At 45.0% G+C, this 24,028-nt stretch overlaps 1 protein-coding gene across 2 annotated transcripts in view; it reads right to left on the reverse strand.

The window, feature by feature from the left end:
* DOK4 (docking protein 4) overlaps window positions 1-18,223 on the reverse strand; it is an 89,374-nt gene extending 71,151 nt beyond the window's left edge. For both annotated transcript variants that reach the window (XM_061593773.1, XM_061593769.1), the window contains exon 1: window positions 17,961-18,223. The gene's annotated coding sequence lies outside the window, so the exon portion shown is untranslated. The remainder of the gene's footprint in view (window positions 1-17,960) is intronic.
* Window positions 18,224-24,028: the final 5,805 nt, after the last annotated feature.

Raw genomic sequence — 24,028 nt, forward strand, 5'->3', positions numbered from 1 at the left:
CAAATCAACATTAAGTGTGCCACGTGAATTTGCAAGTACATGGATGAGTCTGGAAGCTGCTCGAAGGCTCGACCTGGGCTCATGGCTGCCTTAGGCAGCTGTTGCTGATGTGTAGAACAGGGGGAGGAGTTGCAGCACCCCCTCCCCAGGCTGTTCCTCCTGAATCTCCTTGCCGTCCTACTCTGTTAGGGGATTAAGCTGGCCTGTGCCCCCTAAACTAACTGCTCTGGAGGATGCTGGCCTGTCCTTGGAGCTCAAAAAGTAAGATTCAGTTTCCAGTCTAGTTGGCTTCTGTCTGTGGAATAGGGAGAGGGCACCATCCTGACCTTCTGTTTCAGGCAGCAAAATGTCTTATGCCAGTCCTGGGCACTTGTGTTGCTGTTGCCTTCACCAAAAGGGGGGGAAGCCACGAGGTCAGGGCTCCAGATTTCACTGTTCTGCTTCTGAGCGGAGGAATGCTGGAAACTGCACAAGCAGTCATAGGCAGGAGTCCAAAACAGCAGTGCCTAGTAGCCCGCGGCCAGGGCCCCACACAGCGTTCGGGAAACTAAGGACACTTGTGGTTGGAAACTTGCCCTCTAAAGGGGAAAAAAAAAGGATTTGCCACGCCGGAGGGAATGCTTGCAGAGAGCCAAATCACCAGGCAGGCCCAGAAATGAGAAAGTTGTGCAGGCGTTCTGAGGAGGCTAAGCAAAGGAAAGGGAGCGGCATGGAGCCTTTTTTTGGAAACCCAGCCCCTCCAAGCAAACCATCTGGTGGGCCAAGAGCTGTTGTGGGAGAGCACGGCAGTGAAGGGGCTGAGCTACAGGTCAGAACTTCCCCAGCTGGAAGATTCAGGACAGACAAAAGGAAGGACTTTTGTCACACAGCGCAGAGTTGAGCGATGGCATTTGCTACCACGAGACGCAGCAATGGCCGCCAACGTGGGCAGTTGTAAAAAGGGGATTGGACAATTTCACGGAGGAGAAGAAGTGGCTGTGCTCGTCGTGATGGGTGTGTGCTACGTCCACTGCCACAGGCAGGATGCCTCTGGATACCAGTTGTTGTTGGGTATTACAAGTGAGGAGAGTGCTATTCCACTCAAGTCCTCCTTGTGGGCTTCCCAGGGGCAGCTCTTTGGCTACCGTGAGAACAAGATACTGGATTAGTTGGCACTTTGGTCTGATCCAGCAGCCAGGCTCTCCTCCTTATCAGACTATCTCACCTGTGTCATGAAGCAACTACTAAAGGGCCGTAGGCAACATACTCTCTGCCTCAGCCCCAGACTAAACCACCTTACAGGGGTGTTGTTAGGATTTGCTGAGCCAAAGTACCTAAAGCACTTTGAACTCTCTAAGGCTAAGCAAACTGAGGAACAGGAAGACCAAGCAAGTCTCTTGTGCACTGCGCGTTTTTGAAGGGGATACTGACAGCGACCTTTTGTGGGCACTGTAGGTGGCACTCGCGGACACACTGGTGCCCACGGTCTCCAGGCTGACAGCCCCTGCTTTGGGGCACCACAGAAAATTAAAATGGTAGCTCAAAGACCCATGTGCCCAGCGTGGGAACCCCAAGGCAGGTGTCAACACTGGCAGGATTTCGCATGGTTCTGGAGCTCTGGCAGCTACCCAAGGGAGCTAGGTGGAGATGATTTGTAAGCCGCCCTGAGTTCCAGTTTGGAAAAAGGGCGGGGTAAAAATAAAGTTTCAATTCAATTCAGTTCAATGACAGGCGTAAGCTGGAGACTTGAGCACAAATATGAAACACAGCACCCAGAAAGAGGCAGAAGGGCAGACTCCTAGTAGTTACATGAGGCACAGCCAACCCAGTGGCTTGAAACTGACTGCCATTCACAGGGGCCCATGTTGCATGTTTCTCTCAGGCCTTCTAACTGTGGACTCAGGTAGTGAATGCTGTCAGAAATATATCCAAAGCAGGGCCACTGAGAAACAAGATTATCAGCAGGGCTCAGGGAAGGAAGCCCCACAATCAACAGATGTACAAACATCTTCAGGAAATAAACCTTAAGAGGCAACCTCCCCCCAAAAGCCCCAGTGAAGACTGCACATGCTCAGTGGCCACAGACCATTGAGTGCCAGTTGGAGGTGGGGAACAGAAAAATGGATAGGGCAGGTGGGAGGGAGAACGGAATGGAGCATTCTGGAAAAGGGCATGGCTGACTGGCAGGAGCCCTGAACAGAAGCCCTTTGTACTACAACAGTACAGGTTACATTTTGCCCTATTCTTTTCCTGAAGATGGTTCAGGGGATTGGGAACACAGAGTCCCTCCCAAGCAGATTAGTAGATCAAATCCCAGCCTCAAGAGCATGAAGGTTCCTAGTGCAAACCGCAGAGTTTCTAGCCAAGGGCTACCTTTGAGAAACCAGCTACCTTATCAATTTGAGATGACCTTGAACTGATGTATTCTGAGAACAAGCCCATACTCCTCAGCCCACCCTTCACCTTTCTACATGCTGCTCTGATCTTCTCTTAAACCGAAATCTCTTTTAAGAGTCAGAGAGCAATTCCACACACCCTGCCTGAAAACAATCACTTCTCCGCCCCCTTACATGATTTTCTATGCCGCCTCCATCAACACACCAAAGGCGTCAGCCCAGCTGGAGCCTTTTTCCCTACAATGAGTTGCAGAGTCTCCACGTTAAATAATTCATGCGTTGATAATAGCATAAAAACCAACAGATTCACTCCAAAGCCAAACACTGCTCTCTTTGCCTGTAGACTCCAGGAGAAAACACACAGACATATACACAAAATATCAGGCCTCCTCTGCGTTGGCATCCAGGCAGTGGGAGCTGGTGGCTCCATGCCACCTGAGCAGTGGAATCTGCTCCGGGTTTTAGTCTGAATTTAGTCTAACTTTTCCAAGCTCTGTGTTTGCCCTACGTCGACCTCGGGGTCGTGGCTGGGATGCTTGGTTCTGCCTTAAACTTACATTTCCTGTAAGGGATTGGCCTGACACAGAAGTCCATCTTAGGACCAGATTTTGTGTACTGCGATCGGAAAATGTCTCAGTAGGCAGAGCAAAATTAACCAGGAAGGTGCCTTGCACAGATGTGAAACTAACAGGAGTTGTACAAGAAGACAAGTGACCTCCCAAGGGTCCCCTTCTCCTAGGGCTGGACCAAGATTCTATTTATTGATATTTATATATGTATATTTGCTGCACTTACTGATTTAACCATCCTGCCCTCATCTCCATATATCATTATATGCTGAACAGGCCTAACAATGCAACAATAAATAATCCAGACAACTATTTTCTGTTTAATTTCAGTATTTTAAATTAACTTCACACTATCGTGCTCCACTACCCTCTTCCTGATTCCTGGGCTGTATCGTTAATCAAGATGAGAAACTCTATTTCACCTATAAGCATGCGTAACAAGCTACAACAGCCTCAGTAGATCAGACATAGGACTGTTTTGCATGTAACATTAAGCCAAACTATGGCTTAGCACACCAGTATTGCTGCTGCACTGCTGTTAGCAAAGCCATGGTTTGGTTTAGCATGTCACCTGAACCTGAACCATAGAATCGTAGAGTTGGAAGGGGCCTATAAGGCCGCTGAGTCCAACCCCCTGCTCAATGCAGGAATCCAAATTGAAGCATTCCCAACAGGCAGCTGCCCAGCTGCCTCCTGAATGGCTCCAGGGTTGGACAGCCCACCACCTCCCTAGGGAAATTGGTTCCATTGTCATACAGCTCTAACAGTTAGGAAGATTTTCCTGATGTTCAGCCAAAATCTGGCTTCCTGCAACTGGAGCCCATTATTCCATGTCCTGCACTCTGAGATGATGGAAAGGAGACCAGGCCCTCTATGTGGCAACCTTTCAAGTAGTTGAAGAGTGCTATCATATCTCCCCTCAGTCTTCTCTTCTCAAGGCTAAATATTCTTTCAGTCTCTCCTCATACGGCTTTGTGTCTGCTCCTCTGATCATCCCTGTTGCTCTCCTTTGAACTTGTTCCAGTTTGTCTGCATCCTTCTTAAAGTGTGGTGTCCAGAACTGGATGCGGTACTCAAGGTGAGGCCTAACCATTGCCGAATAGAGGGGAACCAATACTTCATGCAATTTGGAAACTATACTTCTGTTAATGCGGCCTAAAATAGCATTCGCCTTTCTTGCAGCCACATCACACTGTTGGCTCATATTCAGCTTGTGATCAACAACAATCCCAAGATCCTTCTTGCATCTAGTATTGCTGAGTCAAGTATTCCCCATCTTGCAACTATACATTTGTTTTCTTTTTCCTAGGTATAGAACTTTGCACTAATCCCTGTTAAATTTCATTATGTTGTTTTCAGCCCAATGCTCCAGCCTATCAAGATCCCTTTGAATTTTGTTTCTGTCCTCCAAGGTATTAGCTATCTCTCCCAATTTTGTATCATCTGATAATTTGATAAGTATTCCCTGCACCTCCTCATCCAAGTCATTGATAAAAATGTTGAAGAGCACTGGGCCCAGGACCATACTCTGTGGTACCCCGCTTGTTACCTCCCTCCACTTTGAGAAGGAACCACTGATAAGCACTCTTTGAGTAAGATTCTGTAGTCAGCTGTGGATTCACCTGATAATTATTCCATCCAGCCCACATTTAGTTAGTCTGCTAATAAGAATATCATGGGGAACTTTGTCAAAAGGTTTGCTGAAGTCGAAATATATTATGTCCACAGCATTCCCACAGTCTGCAAGGGAGATTACCCAATCAAAAAATGAGATAAGACAAGTTTAGCAGGATTTGTTTTTGATAAATCCATGTTGGCTTCTAGTAATCACTGCATTGTTTTCAAGGTGCTTACAGACTGACCACTTTATAATCTGCTCCCGAAGTTTACCAGGAATCGATGTCAGGCTGACTGGTCTGTAGTTCCCTGGTTCCTTCTTTTTGCCCTTTTTGAAGATAGGGAGAACATTAGCCCTCCTCCAGTCATCCGGCACTTAAACCATCCTCCACAATTTCACAAAGATAATTGACAGTGGTTCTAAGAGTTCTTCAGCCAGTTCCTTCAATCCTCACTGCGCTGATGATTTGACTCACTTCAAACTATGAGCTGTAATGCATTTATAGCTTGTGATTTGTCTGGAGGAGAGGAAACACAACCCCGAGTTCGGGTGACACGCTAAGCCAAACCATAGCTTAGGTCATAGCAGCAGCAGGAGGACCGCAGGAGAAGCAGAGCGGCTGTAATTTCCTCTCTGGAAACCCTCATTCTTGTGCACTTGAGAACTACCTCCAAGGGTCTGCCTAGCCAGCAGCATCCTGTTTCCCACAGTGACCAATCAGATCTCTATAGGAGTTTTTCCCCTGCTGTCCCCCCCCCGCCCCACCAGCAGCTGCAATTCAGAGTGATGCTGTCTTTGATCCTCCAGGAGCCATTGATAGCCTTATCCTCCATGAATGTCTATTAAAGCTAACTTTCATAGTGTTTGTAATAGCCAATGTGGTGTAGTGGTTAAGAGGAGTGGATTAGGACCTTGGGCCAGTCACTGTCTCTCAGCGTAACCTACCTCACAAGGCTATTGTGAGGATAAAATGGGGAGGTTAAAATGAGGGGGAATCATGTACAACACCTTGAGCTTCTTAGAGGAAAGGCAGGCTATGCATGTAACAACAACAATTAAAACTACTGGCTGTCACCCATCCTGGTGCCATGAAAAAGGCTTTTTTAAAAAAAAGGTTTATCCAAAAGTGCAAGTAGCATGTTGCTTGCTCTGAGAAATGTATGTACATAGAAAAGAAATACATAGGAAGATGTTTTTAAGATGTTTTAATTGTTTTATCAGTTGTGGTTTGCCACTCTGGGCATCTTTGGGAGAAAGGGCAAGATACAAATTTAATTAATAAATAAACAGTGGAGGCAGGAGCAGCTGGAGATTTGATGCTCTAGGAGACTCAGTATGCCTAAACAAACAAGCCAATTCTGTGTTCCTCTAACATTTACTTATCTATCTATAAATGACCAACTCACTAAAAATATATATCATGGCAGCGGACAATAAAAATCATTTTAAAACAATAAAAAAATATAAAACGATAATACCCAGGGTAAGTGACCAAAACTGAACCAAATGAACTATCTGAAAATGTCTGGCAATACAGAAACACTTTTGGCAGGCAATAAAATGTCACAATTTTAAGTACCTGCCTGATTTCAATAGGGAGAATGTTCCAAGTTAGTGGTGCTAACAGCCTTCGTCTGTATAGATTAAACATATCTTTTGCCCACAACTACTCTAACAACTCTTGATGTCCAACAATAGTTCCTTGCAAATACCATTCAGATAGTCCACCCAAACCCTAATGCCCTCGTCAAACCGTGACTACAGCCATAACACTGCCCGTCCTGGAAAAGATCCTTGTGGTCCAAACAGTGCTTTCCCCTCACATGTCATCATGTTATGGTCTCATGGCCAGTTGGCAAAACATATCCCAGAGAGAATGGTATGAGGGCACATGACCACTTCCACAGCCAAAGATAAGCAGGATTGGCTCTGTATATTCTTTGGAGGGGAGACTGGCTCAGGCAATCTGCATCCCTTGGAAATAGGGCAGAGTCTCACTGTCATAAATACTTATGTCTCTCAAGGTGCTTGGGGATCAAAATTGCTAGGGTACACCCCCATGAACTGGAGCTCTGAAATTTGATACATATATTGTTCAGGATATATATTTTCCTCAAATGAGAGGGCATGATAATCCCCAGGCCCATGGTCAGCAGACAGCCAGGTTGGGCTCTAGCCAAGGGCCACTGGCACTAAGAGGGGCCCCTGCTGCTGGGGCTGGGCAGGTGTAGCTCCTGCTCCGCAATCCACACTAGCATCAGGTCATGGAGCATGCATCCCGTGACCGGATGCTGGCACGGATCACTAAGCAGGAGCCACCCTCCGAGGCAACACCCTCCACCGCCAGTGCAGGCTGGCCGTGCATCTTCCTGTGGTGCCGCACACATGCTTTCCATCACCCAAGATGGCAGTGGAGGCATCAATACGCCCTCCCTACCATCTTGGGCGATGGCAAGTGTGCATGTCCACCAACGTGGCCAGGCCTATTTAAGTAGCTGCATTGCCATCGCCTTTGAGGGCCCTGCGTTGCCCCTGCAGTCTTGTGCCAGCCCTGGTAACCCCCACTCCCAAATCCTCAGAATGAAATGTGGTACAAACTGAGTCCCAGGCATTGTAATTGTAATTGTGGTTTGGAATGTTCTTAGTATGTTTTTGTTTGTCTTGTTAAATTGTTTTGTTTCTGTTTGCCACCCTGGGCTCCCTCAGGAAGAAGGGCAGGATATAAATCCATTAAATAACAGCAACCACAAAAACAATGACAACAAGGGCCTAATGACATATCACATACAGGCATGTGTAGCAAAAGCCTGACAGTTGACACTTTAACATGGAAGAGCTGAGGGGGTGCTTAATCCCCAAACTGTTTTTCCCTCTCCCATTCTTTAAAAAATCTGCATATGGAAAGCTAACAAGTCAGGAATGCTATACAATGTGTTTTTCCTGAATGTTGGAATTGGCTCCTATTCCAACGCATTCATAAACAAAAAAAACTAGTTAGAAAAGGGCCTGGAGACATATCTCCCATGGAAAAAGACTGAAGATACGTGCTTACATTGAAGTTAAATCACCTTTAACACAGTTTGAAGCCAACTTGGTTTTACATAAAAACAAACAGAAAAAAACTGGTAAATCCACTGTTTTTACTGAACAAAATTGTGTCAGTTGTAAGCGCATGCAGGCTTTTGAGCTACACAGAATTCATCATCCCCATACATTTCAATTTAACTTGATGAAAAGTGTTTTACCAAAGCTAATAAAGAGTTAGGCTTCTGGTACTTGTCTGCCTAGAAGCTGTACCTGCCCAACATCCCAGGCATGTGAGATAGGTTTTGGTTACAACCTCCTACTGCTCATACTCAATGTGGGGTACTGTGGCCAACTGGGGCACAAATGAAAATAAGACAGTATTAGGCTTTTAGGGGTGGGATCCAGGCACATGTAGCAATGGAACAACTTTGTCCCTGCATGCTCAGAGGAACTCTTCTAACTTTCACACGTCTGAAGGATCATCAAAGCTGACCTTCAAAAGCAGGATTCAGGGCTGAGTCCCTGAGCCCTAACAGAACTCAAATGAAGACTTGCAACTCTCTTAATTACTGGTCTTCCAGAAAGAAGGGCATACATGGCAATAAATAAATAAACAAACATCCTTAACCTCCCCCCAACTTCTAACTAGGTAAAAAATCTGGAAAAGACTGATTTAAGCCTATTTTATATTTTAGTTTACTTTAACTTGTTTTCAAAGTCTGAACCAAAGTTAGAAAGGGTGGATATTTAATTATGGCAATATTTTTATTCTGCCCTTTGGCCCAATGGATCTACAAAGCAGTTTACAACCACACACTTAAAACAATCATAGAATACAATATAAGACAACAAATGAACGGAGGGGGGGGATTATTCTGCTAACAGCCTTTGACTTTCCCCCAGTTTCCTCTTCACCTGTAGCTGAAAGCAGCTGCAGGTTTGTGTCTCTGTGTTTGTGTGCACGCCCATCCTTACATTGTTTTCAGGACAAGCACTCTTGCAGAGATGCCCTGCAGGGTTAACAAATAACTCTGTAAGGCAAAGCAAAGAAGAATGAGGTTATCTTATCTGCTCCACCACCAGCAGCTCTCTGTCTGTACTGAAGGGGAGCACACACATTCCTCTTCTCCACTCCCTAGTGATCTTATCACTTCCACCTTCTTGCCAACTGATCTCCAGTTCCTTACCTAGAGTATGTCAATCTTATCAAGGGTGGTGGAAACTGTGAGCTACCACACACACACACACACACACACCCTTTTTGTCTCCCAGCCTACCACACCAGTGGGATCTTATCAGTGTCAGGGGAGGGGGTGAGGAGCAGGGCAGCCGCAGGGCTCAGAACGGGCCCCAGCAGGCTCCATCTCTCCAGAATGATCCTTAGATAGAATGAACAGCTCTCAAAGTGGAAAGGAATTTAATCTGTGTCCTTCTATGGCTTACTGTGAAACAAGGGTCTCTCTCTCTCTCTCTCTCTCACGCACTTGAAAGCCTACAATTTTGACACTGACACCTAAGAACAGTAACATTTTTTTCTCTTCTAAAATGCTTGGATTCTGCCATTTGGGAGATTTAAAATTATTTTCCAGCCAAATAAATTATACAAAATAAGAAACATTTGCAAATACATTCTTGCAAAGACGTATATAATCCATGCAAGTTACAGAATTCAGCTTTTCATCAAGAGGAATTTGGATTGCCTAATTTCCTCCGAAGAATGCAGCAAAACCCTGATTCTAGATAGAAGGCTACTTTACGCCAGGACTCTGCAACATGGGTGCTTGTTTTCAGCTCCAGTTGGAGGATTCACAGGCCCACTGTTTATTTAAAAATCAATATCCTTCTTTTCCACCAGTTGATCTTCAAGGTGGTGTATTTATTTTCTTACATTTTTATCCCACCTTTCTTCCATTGTGGAACTCAAGGCGGCATATATGTAGTTTCTATGTGGTCTGTCTGCTATCCAGGCCTTGACCAGACCCACTCCAGCAAGGTGGTAGCCTCATGTGCCTTCAGACCACACTATAGATCCAACAGTGCAAAAGAAATAAAACAATTAAAACTACTCAACTAAAACTACTTAATTAAAACAAATAGAAAACAAATAAAGCAGTAGGTTAAATCATGGAGAGTATTACACAATGAGGCCTAGTATCTTTTGAAGTTCTATTTGCAAGGCAGCATTGGAAGAGAAACCAATTGTCCCTAACAAAAGGTTGTTAGACTGCAATGCTATACTGACTCACTGAACTCAATGGGACTTACTTCTAAGCAGACAGTTACAAGGTTGTACAGCTGATTTGGAAATTACTTTACAATATTGTCCTCACACAATCCTGCAGGGTAGGCCATCATTCCAATTCCCATTTCACAGAAGGATATCTAAGGCTCAGCAATTCTGATTTGACAATCAGCTTGTGTAGGTGGAACTTGATGGCTAGCCACATGCTGAGGGCTTGTGGGATTCAGTTTCAAATCCAGCTAATTACCATGAAAACAGACTTCCCAGGCAATTGGTTTTGCATCACAATTCATAGGGTTCCTCTCCATTTTTTTGTCGGGGTGTGTGCTAAATTTTAAATATGGTCTTTCAAAACATTTTGTTTATTAAATATTTAGTTATCTCATTGTTTCTTCAGTATATAAAAAAGCACGTATTTTGAGGTTTTGGTAATATGCAATGGAATTTAAAATGACTGATTCATTCATTAAAAGGCATTTGATTAATTGACTACAAATTCTTTATTTGGATTACAGCTTGAGCTTGCTTTTGCCAGCTTAGCCATATTTTCTAGTTTTCTAATCATTTTTTGGGATGTGGTAAAACAAAATGACCATCACACTCCTCTCCCGTTTGAGCTGTATGATAGGAGGGCTCAACTTCTGAAAATTAGAAAGAAAATCATAAGTTATATAAACATTTTAAAGGGTACGGTGGGCTTCTGTCCCTTGTCACAAGTCACGTCACAGGCACTGTCCAATAAGTGCTCATGCCACTTAAGCAACCACAGTCCACAAGGCTGTGGCAACAGAGGACCTGGGGATGGAGAACTGCATTTTCCCCAAAAAATCCTATGAGTTTGTAGAGATGGGGAAATGTTATTTCCCAATGATATCTTCCTGAACTATTGAGTAATGATTAAACAGAGTAGTTATTCCAATGCACATAATAAGGCTATGGGAAGGAGCAGAGAAAGTTACTGACCAGTGCGAGCTTGATCCAGAAAGGTGACCTATAAATATTTAAATAAACACAAACTATAATAAAAACAAACAGCAGCATCTGGTATCCCTCCTTGGGTCAGGATGAGGGGACAGGCAACTGGAGTGAGGAGCCTTCCGGTCCCATGATGGCTCTCCATGCACTCTCCATGGGAAACCAGGGTTCTGGAGCACACAGGGTGCCTTGCAGGAGTAGTAGGGGGCTGCCAACTCCAGCTTGTGGAAGATGGCTGGGATGTGGAGGGGGGGATGGAGAAGGTACGCTGGTTTCCGCTGTCCCAATCATGCGTTTACTTGGCTCTGGTAAAAAACACCTGAAGGGGGGAAATGTTGGGTTTTGACACGACTTTTTCTTAATAAACGCCTGCTGGGTCCTAATAATCAACGCATTTCTAGATGCTCATAGACAGCTTAAGAATCTGTTCTGGATGAGAAGGGGTCGTAGCTAAGAGCACCTGCGTTGCGTGTTAAAGGTCCCAGTCTCCAGCATCTCCAGGTAGGGCTGGGAAAAACTCCTACCTGAAATGCTGGACGGCTGCTGCCAGTCAGTGTTAACAACACTGAGCAAGAGGGACCAATGGTCTGACTTGGTATAAGGCAGCATTCTACATTACTAGAATTTTGCCATGTATTGATGCCAGACTAACCTGTTCTTTTTTTAAAAAGGGGTGGGGGGAAGCAGTGTCTTGGCTTGCTGAAAATGGAATGCGAGTCCTCATACCATGCTCCCAACCCGGAAGGCCCCTTGAACGAGGGAGCCATAGCTCAATGGCGGAGCTGATGCTTTGCATGCAGAAGGCCCTGGGTTCACTTTCTGGCATTGTCAAAGAACTCCACCTGACAATCTAGAGCTGCTGTCAGTCAGGACAGACAATACTGTGCTAGATGGCCCAATGATCTGACCGAGGACAAGGCAGCCTCAGGGTGCATATGAAGTAACAGACCCCAGAGGCCTCGTAGAGGATAGATATCACTGGTCCAGGAAGAGGAAAGCACTGCACAAAATGGGGGGCGTGTCAGATTGCTGCCAATTAGGCACCTCCTGCTCAAGAGCACTGTTCTTCAACCTTGCGTCCCCAGATGTTGTTGGACTACAACTCCCATCATACCCAGACAGCATGGGCCATGGTCAGGGATGAAGGGAGTTGTAGTCTATCAACATCCGGGGACCAAAGGTTGAAGAACACTGATCTAGAGCAATGAAACGTCTATGTGAACTCATTCTCTGAGATTCACATATTTATTTATTTATGTTTTTGTAGACCAGGTGTTCGGAACCTTTGGCCCTCCAGATGTTGCTGAGCTACAACCCCCATCTTCCTTGGCCGTTGGCCATGCTTGCTGGGGCTGACAGGTGTTGTAGCTCAGCAACCTCAGGGGTTCCCCACCCCTACTCTAGACTGGCCACCTTTTGTCCAAAGGATCTCAGGGAAGTGCACACAAGGCATAAAATAATATATTAAATCAGAACATCAATATAACAGTTCAAGGCTTAGAACAGTTCAGCGGCTGTTTGAAACAAACACATCTTCTAAACTACAGTTCTCACCCAAATGCCTGTGTGAAGAGATGTGTTTTCAGTTGCTTTTCAAAAATCATCCATGAAGGAGCCTGTCGTATCTCCAAAGGAAGGGAGTTCCACCATGGAAAAGGTCCTCTTTCGCATCTCTGTACAATCCGCCAAGCCCGTTGTACCAAGAGGGTGGTACAATGAAGTGGTTTAGCAATGAGTCTGCTAAGCCAATGGTGGTGTGCTTGGAAGCACAGCTATTCCAAGGCAACTAACAGACAATAGCTCAGGGTAGCCAATGCACTGCCCTCCAGATGTTGTGTCCTACAACGCCCATCAGCCCCAGTCAGCATGGCCGATGTGGTCAGGGGTTACAGGCGTTGTACTCCACAACGGGTGCTATTCAATGCTAGTCCTGCTTAGAGCAGACGCACTGAAGTTAATACACCTGGCTAACCTATTTCATTAATTTGAGTAGGACTTTGAGTGGGACTTGGCAGACAACTCTACTTTGAGTAGGATTTGGAAGACAACTCAGTAACTGAGGGGCAGCATGTTTTTTTACCTTGCCATACCTACTGGGCGACATTCACATCATACGTTTATTCCACTTTACACAGTCATGGCTTCCCCCAAAGAATCATGGGAAGTGTAGTTTTGTGAAGGGTGCTCAGAGTTCTTAGATCTCTATTCTCCTCATAGAGCTACAATTTCCAACGTTCTCTGGGAAGAGGAATTGATTGTTCAATCACTTTGAGAATTGTAACTCTGTGAATTGTAACAGGAGTCTCCTAGCAGCTCTCAGAATCCTTCACAAACTATACTTCCCAGGATTCTTTGGGGTAAGCCATGACTGTTTAAAGTGGAATAAATATGTAGTGTGAATGTGGCCTGAACGGTAAAAAGATCTGCTCCACCAGAGGCAATTCCCACAGAGAAACAAAAAGATGAGATGCAACCCAGAACGAGTTTGCATTACAAACTGAAAATTGCCATTTGGCTGCGATCCTTCCTCTGTGGATGCAGGAACCAACGCCTTGGCATATTTATGGTGAAAGCCCGCTGGAAGACAGGGTGGAAAGTCAATTCAGCGTTAGACCATTCATGCCAGAAGGACAGTGTTCAGATTGTCTCCCCAGGCAACTCCAAGCAGAAGACAATGGAGAGTTTGATGCTTGAGGTAAGCCCTCAGATGCTTGGAAATCTTAGGATAAAAGCATACCAAGACAGCACAGCACAGTCACTTTCCTCTCACCAGACCCTGCTGCCTCCAGTGGGCCTGGGTGTGGGACATGGCAGCAACAGCAGCAGCATTCAGCTCAGAACAAATGCAACACAAGCACCACTTATTCCCTGGCTTACTTTTTTGGGGGGGAATTAATAACAATTAACAACTTTATAGCACAAATCTAATTAATTTTATCTGCCACAGCTTTCCCTAAGGAACTTTCTCTGGGAAATGAAGCTCTATGAAGCGGGTAGGGATCCCCAGCAGAACTTTCAGCATCCTCCCAGATGACCAGGAAGGAGAGACCTTAGGGTCGGCATGGATAGTTCAATGAAGATGCTGACCAGTGTGCAGCGGCTGTGAAAAAGGCAAACCCCATGCTAAGGATCATTAGGAAAGGAATTGAAACTAAAACTGCCAATATCATAATGCCGTTATACAAACCTATGGTTGTGGCTGCATTTGGAATGCTGGGTATATATAGTTCAACAAAGGTATTGCAGGGTTGGAAAAGGTTCAGAAAAGGGCAACCAAAATGATTAGGCGGATGGAGTGGCTCCCCTATGAAGAAAGGCCGCAGCGTTTGGGGCTTTTTAGCTTAGAGAAAAGGCGAGTCAGAAATGCATAAAATGATGCATGGCATGGAGAAAGTGGACAGAGAAAAGTTTTTCTCCCTCTCTCAAAACACTAGAACTTGTGGACATCCAAAGACGCTGAATGTTGGAAGATTCAAGGCAGACAAAAGAAAGTCCTTCTTCAAGCAGTGCAGAGTTAAACTACAGAATTCATTCTCACAAGAGGCAGTGATGGCCACCAACTTGGATGGCTTTAAAAGAGAAATATATGGAGGATAAGGCTATCAATGGCTGCTAGCCATGACAGCTATGCTCTGTCTCCATGGTGGGAGGCAGCATTCTTCTGAATACCAGGTGCTGGAAACCCCTGCTCTTGCGCTCAGGTCCTGCTTGTGGGCTTCTTTTGGGCATTGGCTGGACCCTGGCCACATTCACACTGTACATTTATTCCACTATTATTCCACTTTAAACAGTCATGGTTTCCCCCAAAGAATCCTGGGAAGTGTAGTTTGTGAAGGGTCCTGAGAGTTGCTAGGAGACCCCTATTCTCCTCACATGGCTACAATTCCCTGAGTAGTTTAACAGTCAGTCCTTTTCCCCAGAGAACTCTGGGAATTGCCAGCCTGTAAGGGGATTATGACTTTACTAACAACTCTCAGTATCCTTCACAAACTACACTTCCCCGAATTCTTTGGAGGAAACCATGACTGTTTAAAATGGACTAATAGTGGAATAAATGTACAGTGTGAATGTGGCCACTGTGAGAACAGGATGCTGGACTAGGTAGGCCACTGGCCTGATCCAGCTGCCTCGTCTTATGTTCTTATTGCAACACAACAAGAATGAAAATAACACATTTATTCTATTTCAGGGTATTGGATTATCTCAAAGTGGCTGCAAACCTCCCCCCAAATTATAACTTCTTATTATTAAGCCCAACGTTTTATTCATAATTAAAAGTAATTTAATTACATTTCAATCCTTTTGAAAATTCAAAAAAATAATAATTAGGGGAGCCAGGTCTGAAGGGATGTGTGGGATTTTTATGTAAGCTAAAAGGGCACATGGATTAAAAAAGGCTGAGAAACGCTGTTCTATTGTGTTCACTGATGTTGTTCCTTATTGTTTGCAAGCCACTTTAGAATCCACCTGGATGGAAAGCAGCAGAGAAATACAATAAATCAAATCAATTTAAGCTGATGCTGAAACCCCAAGTTCTTGTCACTCAGATACTGTGCAAAAATGAAGGTGCTGCATGGGTGTTTATGGTGGGATTGGTGCTCCTCATGCATGTAAGTTTTTTGCATGATGTCATTGACATCAAAATGCCAGCCTACATTTCCCCCCTACTTAATTCAGATTTACTTTTATTTATTTTTTTCAATTAATTTTTATTCCAATTTTCAAAACCAAAACAATACAAAAAGAAAACAACACAAATCAATAACTAGTACAATACAAAAAGAAATATATATATATATATATATATATATAAAAGAAAGAATATTTACTTCCGATTTGTCATAGTTCAGCTATAAATCTATAATATATAACAAACCTATCTCTTAATAGATTATAAAATCACCTTCCTCCAACGGTTATCTTAGTTGGTTTCAAATCTCATTAACATCATATCATTTTAATCTTCCACAAAAAGTCAAAGAGAAGTTTCCAATCCTTGAGATATATGTCAATCAATTTTTTTTTCTAAATAAACATGCCAATTAATCCAACTCATCAAATCTACTAAGTCCAGTAATTTTAAATCGCTCTTCTGTCATTATCCATATTGGGTCCATCTTCCATCTTCCATCTTTACGCACCCAAAAATCTTGCTGTCATAGTCATATAATAAAAGTCTGATAGGAATTTCCTCCATCACAGATATTTTCTTGCCATCAAATCCAAACGTATCAGATTTACTTTTATCATGGAAAATCCAGTGAGTTTTTTTTTTAACAAAAGTTTGCCAACAGCCCATTTCCAAATTAAGTCCCCCATCTTAGAAACACCCAAAGAAGACGAGCAAAACACACATACCCCAAAATGCAATAATTGGCTGCTTTATGTCCAGTTTTCTCCTTCCCCACCAGCCGTAAAGCTGGATGTGCTTTACTGTCTTAGGCTGCAGGTACACAGCCAATGAGCCTGCCTAAGTCTCAAGATCTTCTGCTGATAATCTTCTGCAAATGCCTTTCTTGTTAGAAGTGTGCTACATAAGAGCAAAGGCTTTTCTGATGTGGTTACCACGTACATTACTTCTTTTTTATACCAGGTTAAAACACTTCTGTTTTCTCAGACATTCTAATTTGTGTAATGCCTTAGTCTGACTTTTGCCTCATAATATAGTGTTCATACTATGGTTTTATTATATATTTTAGTTTATTGCATTGTTCAGCACCCTGGAATCCACTGGATAAAGGACAGTATTAAAATGTTTTATAAATAATGAGAAGTTGCAGCCAATCTGCCTTGCCTACTGCCCTTACTAAGCCTCTGGGCAATTTGATACCTGGCTTTTCACCTTGAAAACATACTTAATTATTCCATACCAACAAGAAAATATTACATCATTTAACATTACGTTGAATTTTAACATCTGTCCGTTTATTGATTATTTGATCCTTGAGATCCATGTTATGTCCCTGTCCAGGAGGCCCCCAGCAAAGATGCCCCTTTCACTTCACTCTAACAAGAATGGCCTTCAAGAGGCAGCTGGACAGCCACTTTTGGGGGATGCTTCAAGTTGGATTCCTGCATCGCGCATGGGGTTAGACTTGATGGCCTTATAGACCCCTTCCAACTCTAATATTCTGTGATTCTATGATTCTAAGACCTGGAAGATCATTTGGGAAAATTTTATTCCTAGCATCACACCCTACAGTTTACCACAGGGCAATGAGGTGACGCCAAAATCAGTATTGTTGGCCATTGCCCCTGCACTATGAAATGCCCTTCCCTCTGCCACATGTGAAACATCATCCATCAGTGGCTTCAGACATCTACTAAATACACACCCAGGCATTCCCTGACCCATAAGATTGAACCCTGCTGTTACTGAATTCCTGTTTTCATCCATTTTTATAATACTGTTCTGCTGTTGTTATTTTTAATATTGTATTCTTTAACTCCACTTAGAGATTCTAAAAATATTAAGCAATTTGCAAAGGCTTCCAAAGAAAATTAACAATAAATAAATAATGTTTCTAAAAGGTCAGTCGTCATAATGCCCATTTCATAAATGAATGGCCTGGAAAAGAGTGCCATTGCCTAAAAACTCATGCAGGGCATTCGTGGCATACCCTGGCACACCTGGCAGGGTTGTTGTGAAGCTAGAATGTCCTCTGAACTGCTTGGAGGACACAGGGGCGGCAGAGGATAGAAAAGGGGGAAATTAGGATTTTTTTATGCCACTGTCAAAACAGGCACAGGTATGGCACAGTGGCTGTTTCCCACTGCCAGCCCTTAAGGGCCAGAAACAGACGCGTGTGCGCGCGCCCCCATGTGCGTATTCCATGTTGAACCCCAGGAATAGGGAATATCATTCCAACTCACGAGATCGGGGATCAACCAGCCAAGCCAATTTAGCCGTAGGGTCCCAAAGCGGGGACCTCTGCAGCAGGGATCAGCGGAGCATTTGCGGCAAACGACTCCATTTGTGGAACACCCGACGGCGCAGCAAGCGAGGGAGCAAGCGAGAGAGCCAGCCAGCCTGACCCCAGAAACAGGCCAGCGGTGGAGGGGCGACCCCTTCACCTTCCACCTCCGCCTCGGCTTTCCCTGGAGGAAAAAAAGCTCGCCAACCTCTCCCAGCCCGGAGCGGCGACGGCGCTTACCTGCACCCGGCCAGGAATCCCCCTGGAGCCGCCGCCGTTGCGCTGCGCCCTGGAGCTGCCGCCTGGCTTCGGCGCTGGAGCAAGGCTAACCTGGCTTCGCTCGGGGGCGCGGACAGCAGTCGAGTCCGGCGCCAGCCAGCCAGCCAGCCAACGCGTTCGCTCCTTCCTTCTGGGGCTCGCCCTCCTCCTGCCGCCGCCTCGCCCGCAAAACTCGCCGCCCGCTCGCCGCCGCCTCTAATCTGTCCCAGACACGTCGAAACTCAGCCCCTCGCCGCGCCGTATTCCTCCGAGTAGAGGGGACAGGAACGGAGGAGGGCCCTCCTGCGAGTTCCAAAGCTCTGGAGGGAAAGGCAGGCAGGCCCGCAAGCCAGGCAGAGGTGGCCTTAGACGTGGGGGGCAAGCCGCCTGCTTGCAGTGCAATTAGCGTCCAGAGGAAGGAGGCATCTCGCTGAGCGAGGGGGCTGGACTGCTAGGCGGGGGCTGCGGCCGCTCTTCGCGGGCATCGCGGGCAAAGGCTAGGAGCCGGAGGACCTGTGCCGCCGCGAGGAGACTTGGCGATGCCCACACGAGCCACGCTCAACTGGGCAAAGTCTGCAACACCGACCAGGGTCCGGGGGGTCGGCTCTTTCCTAGAGACTTCATGGTTTTATGACCCCCCCCCTTTAGACGACCGTGTGCAGGACTTAAGTTATGAAGTGCGCAATTAGATTTCTCTCTCTCTCACACACACACAAACACACACACACTGCTTTACAATGACTTCTACATTCCCGAAAGCAAAAAAACAACCACCCCCAAAAATCAGGCAGGAAAAAAGTGCTCTGAGCGCAGTTTCACATTTGAAACTCGCTTAAATCATAGCACCATCACGACTCTGGGAATAGGATGGAATTTGGTTCTGTTGCCCTGGTGCTAAAGACATTTATTTGGGAATAAGCACCATTTTTACTGTTTAATGTATTTTGTTCCATTTATTTTTTCCCCTTTCATTTATGAATCACTTCCCAGGAAGCATCTCAAAGCAATTTTGCAATAAGGAATGACATCCACAATAAAACATGTATAAAACCATTTCTTATATAAAACACAAAACAATATGAAGGCCAATACAAATGTAGACTGTTGGATTTGTAGAAAATGATAATATACACATTTTAAAGCAAAAGTAATGAAACAAACATCAGTAGCCATGCGTGTGCCAGGCCCCCCACCCCCTTTTTTCACCGGTGAGGGAATGACACAGTGACCAGCCTGGCGTCAGTACCTGGGTCAGCATAGGGACTCATCAGGACCTTTATCGGGAGAAGGACGGGGAGTGCAACCCTGTTACTCTTACTTGATCTCTCAGCGGCTTTTGATACCGTTGACTATGGTATCCTTCTGGGCTGACTTGGTGAGATGGGTATTGGAGGCACTGTTTCACAGTGGTTCTGATCCTATCTCCAGGGTTGTTCTCAGAGAATAGCATTGGTTGATTGTCTTCCAGCCCCCTGGCAGTTGTGCTATGGGGTGCCACAGGGTACCATCTTGTCCCCCATGCTGTTTAACATCTATATGAAGCCCTTGGGAGCGGTCATCAGGATATTTGGGGCGTGGTGTCAGCAGTACACTGATGATACCCAGCTCTATTTCTCTGTAACATCTGAATTGGGAGAGGCAGTGCAAGCCCTGGACCGGTGCCTGGAGTCGGTAGTGGGCTGGATAAGGGCCAGTAAACTGATTCTGCATCCTGGCAAGATGGAGGCGCTGTGGGTTGGTGGTTCCCGAGTTCATATAATTGGTCAGTTGCCTGCTTTGGATGGGATTGTACTCCCACTAAAAGAGGAGGTCCATAGTTTGGGCGTGCTCCTGGATCCATCTTTGTCACTAGAGGCCCAGGTGACCCCAGTGGCTAGGAGTGCCTTTTAACAGCTTCGGCTGGTGAGACGGCTGTGGCCATTTCTAGACCAGGATAGCCTGACCACTGTTGTCCACACACTGGTAACCTCCAGACTGGATTACTGTAAAGCTCTCTATGTGGGGCTGCCCTTGAGGTTGGTTCGGAAGTTGCAGCTGGTGCAAAGTGTGGTGGCAAGACTGCTCACTGGGGCAGGGTATCGTCAACATGTCACCCCGCTGCTGAAAGAATTGCACTGGCTGCCTATTTGCTACCGGGCCAAGTTCAAGGTTCTAGTTTTGGTGTACAAAGCCTTATAGAGTTCGGGATCAGGATACCTGAAATACCATCTTATCCCTTATATACCCAGTCGATCACTGCGCTCTGCAGGTGAGGGCCTCCTGCAGATGCCATCTTATCAGGAGATCCGTTCTGCACAACATAGGAAACGGACCTTTAGTGTGGCAGCACCTACCCTGTGGAATTCCCTCCCCTTAAATATTAGACACATCTTTTCAGCGCCTTTTGAAGACTTTACTTTTTCAACAAGCCTTTTAAGTTGAGAGCTATCCCAGTCTGTCTCTGTGTCAGATTTGCTTAATATGTTTTTAATAATGTTTTAACCTTTTAAAAAAGTTTTTAAAATGTTTTTAATGCTGTTTTGTCTTAATGTATTTTAAGATTTGTTTTTATGATGTTTTAAAGTGTTTTTAGTGCCTTGTTTGCCGCCCTGGGCTCCTGCTGGGAGGAAGGGCGGGATACAAATTAATTAAGTAATTAAATAAATAAATCATATAATAAATAAATAAATAAATAAATAAATATCATGAAGGGGCCCTGCACTTCTGAATTTGCCACTACACTACTGGCTGCAGAGCAAGGGTAGGGTGCTGAAGCCACTCCTTGCTCAGGGCACTGTCTATCCCTTCCTTGGGCCAGCTCTATAGGGGCAGGGGGGAGGAAAAGGAAGCCATTCATAAATGAAGGTCACATTCACACCATACACGTATTGCACTCCTGTTCCACTTTACACTGTCATGGCTTCCCCCAAAGAATCCTGGGAAGTGTCATTTGTGAAGGGTGCTAAGAGTTGCTTGGAGACTCGTATTCCCCTCACGGAGCTATAATTCTCAAAGTGGTTTAACAGTCAGAACTCTGAAACTATAGCTCTGTGAGGGGAATAGGGGTCTCCCCAACAACTCTCAGCACCCTTCACAAATGACACTTCCCAGGATTCTTTGGGGGAAGCCATGATGGTTTAAAGTGGAATAATAGTGGGAAAAAGGTATGGTGTGAATGTGGCTGGAGTGAAAGGAAGGGGACTTCAGTGAGGAAAGTGCGGTGTCAAATACCCAGGGTTGGCAACTTGAGGTACTTTACCTGCTTGTTCTGTAGCAGGTATGTTGTTTTATCAATTGGGTATTTTGAGCTGTGGGGGTTTGCATTTGTTGTTAAGTCCTCCCCCCCATACACACACACACACCTTGATCCACCAGGCTCTGCCACATGGCATTGAGCAGGGGATTGGACTTGATGGCCTTATAGGCCCCTTCCAATTCTACTATTCTATGATTCTATTCTATGATTCTATGGCACACCAAAATCCACTGGCTGCACCCCTGACTCACCAAAATCTGTCAGACTTTCCAACTCTTGACTAGTCAAAACCTCCCATGGATCAGGTAATTTATTTTTTTATTAATTATAAATAAGCATACATGGTTCTGTCCCCACCCATTTTATTCTCACAACAACCCAGTGATGTAGGTTAAGCTAAAAGATAGTAAGTGTCCCAAGGTTGCCTTCATGCCTAAAAGCAGCTTTGACCCTGGGTCAGGGTCCCTAAGTCTCCAACATCCTGCAGCCCAATCAGTGTGAAAGGGGAGTCTGTTAACCACTGAGAAGAATCTTCTAGCATGCTTCCCTGTTGATTGGAGGCAGTCAGAATGAAAGATGAATCAGCTACTGAGAAGGCTCTTCTCAGTCGCTAACACTCTCCCTTTTCATGCTGATTGGCTCCTAGAGACATCTGTTGTTGTGGGAGAAGGCACACGTGGGAAGGACTGAGGAGTGTGAAGGTGAGGATGGAGAGCAAGCGAGTGAGGGTGTGTGGCATGACTATGAACGGACCCTGCACTTCTGAGTTTGCCACTGCACTACTTCTGATGATGCTGTCTAACCTGAGTATCAGGGACTTCTGGCCAGGAATTATTTTAATTATTATTCACATTTTGCATTCTCTTTGATGTCACAGCATACTGTGATTCTGCATAACTTTGATTTATGCAGCTCTGGAACATGGAAAAGGGGTAGGATAGATGGGATATTTAGAGGGGGAGGATCTGAAGAGACTGCAATTTGTTGGTTTGTGTATGTTAATATTTTATTAAACCCACCCCTAGATATAACATTGTGTACTGACCTTTTAAAAATTAAAAATAAGTTAATTTAAAAATATCGCCAATTTCTGGTGCCATCTCCCATGGTCACCTCAGCATGGTGATTGGTGAGTGGCATAAAAGACATGCCACTCTTAAAAGCATAGGAGCCCTCTCAGAGCAAGAAACATGGCAATCCTGTTTTTATTGGGGGGGCTTGGGCTTCCCACCAAGTATGGAGATGCTGCCTGAAGTGTTTATTTCTGGTAATATCCTTAAACGGAGGGAAGTGTGTCAACAGCTCATGACATTCTAGAAAACCTTTTCAAAAGGAAGCTGATCCGTGAGGACATGACACGCTGCCTCATCTTATGTTTAAGGTTTCACAAGGCTAGTTCCCAGTAACAGAAACTTCCACCAAGGCCAATTTTTGTGTTGTTTTCACTTTTTTAAAAAAGGCTCTGTGTATTGGCCAGCAACTATGCCATTAGGTTGGGTGAGGCAAATCCACCATTTTTGATTTTCAGCTTCCAGTGCCAAAATGCCTTGGGCTGCCCTGGCTCTGGCTCTGAGTCAAACCACAAAATAGGAGGATGTATCCTGACACCCTCCGGAGAGGGAATGAGAGAGAGCGTGTTCCAGTCAATCTTAATTGCCCTAGGTATGCATGCCAAAGGCACAAATCTTTTTGCCTTTTTTTTTTAAAGTGGCTGTTTGATCTCTGTGTTCAAAACACTGCTTTATTATCACAAGTTACACCAATAAATGTATTTACAATGTACTACTCCCCCCCTCAATTTAATTTTGGAATTCTTCCAAGAGCAAGACCTTTTAAACCTTGCTGAGAATCCTTTCCCTGCACGCCCCCAATCTCTTACTTTGCAATTTAAATCTGAAATTACATCCCATCCCCTGCAGTCGCATCCTGCAGCGTAGCCTTTTGCAACCTGGTGCCCTCCAGATGTGTTGGACTACAAGTCCCATGAGCACCAGCAAGAATGGTTGTGCAGTCCAAAGCACCTGGAGGGCACCAGATTGGGAAGTTTGCATTAAGGTGTGACCCAATATTTGGAACTTGTGCATAGATAGGTGTGACATTATATTGGGTGTATTACATGGGCTTTTGGTGGCAGGATCTGTTTTCTTGAACTTGCAAAAAGATTCATTCATCACACCCTTCTGTGTGCTCTTTGCCTGTTAAGGGCCAAGTAACAGTGGGTCAGCAGGTGGGGGCCATATATGGGATAAAGAGGGGCTACCAGATGTACCTTTTGGGTTGCCAGGGCAGGGGGGGAGCAATATTTTGAGGACCGTGTTGTTCCTTATTTCAGTAGCCCTTTTATATACTGTGCAAAATGTGATGCAGTCTTCATTCCATTGCCCCTGAAGAAGTAGCTCAATATGGCTCCCATTACACAGATGGAGAGCTGGAGATCAAAGAGAGTTATTTACCTTCCTGTTGGGTGCTGGTGAAATCACATGTCCTGTAGGGTGAGCACCCAATTTAAAGCTCACCCCACGTCAACTTGATCCACACAGAGAGCCAGTCATTTGCATCCTCAGGACACAGTCACTTGGAGGGCATCAATGAAGTGATTTATTAATGTCATTCCTTATTAAAGTAGCTCTTTTAAAATTATTATTAAATTTATTACCTGTCCTTCACTAGAAGGTCACAACAATATAACATACATTATTTACTGTGTGAAATGCAGTGCAGTCTTTATTCCATTGCCCTGCTGCCTGGGGCTGATGGGAGTTGTAGTCCAAAACATCTGGAGAGCACCGGGTTGGGAAAGGCTGCTGAAGAGAAA

Source organism: Rhineura floridana, chromosome 13 (genome assembly GCF_030035675.1).
Source record: "Rhineura floridana isolate rRhiFlo1 chromosome 13, rRhiFlo1.hap2, whole genome shotgun sequence".
Taxonomy (NCBI): Eukaryota; Metazoa; Chordata; class Lepidosauria; order Squamata; family Rhineuridae; genus Rhineura; species Rhineura floridana.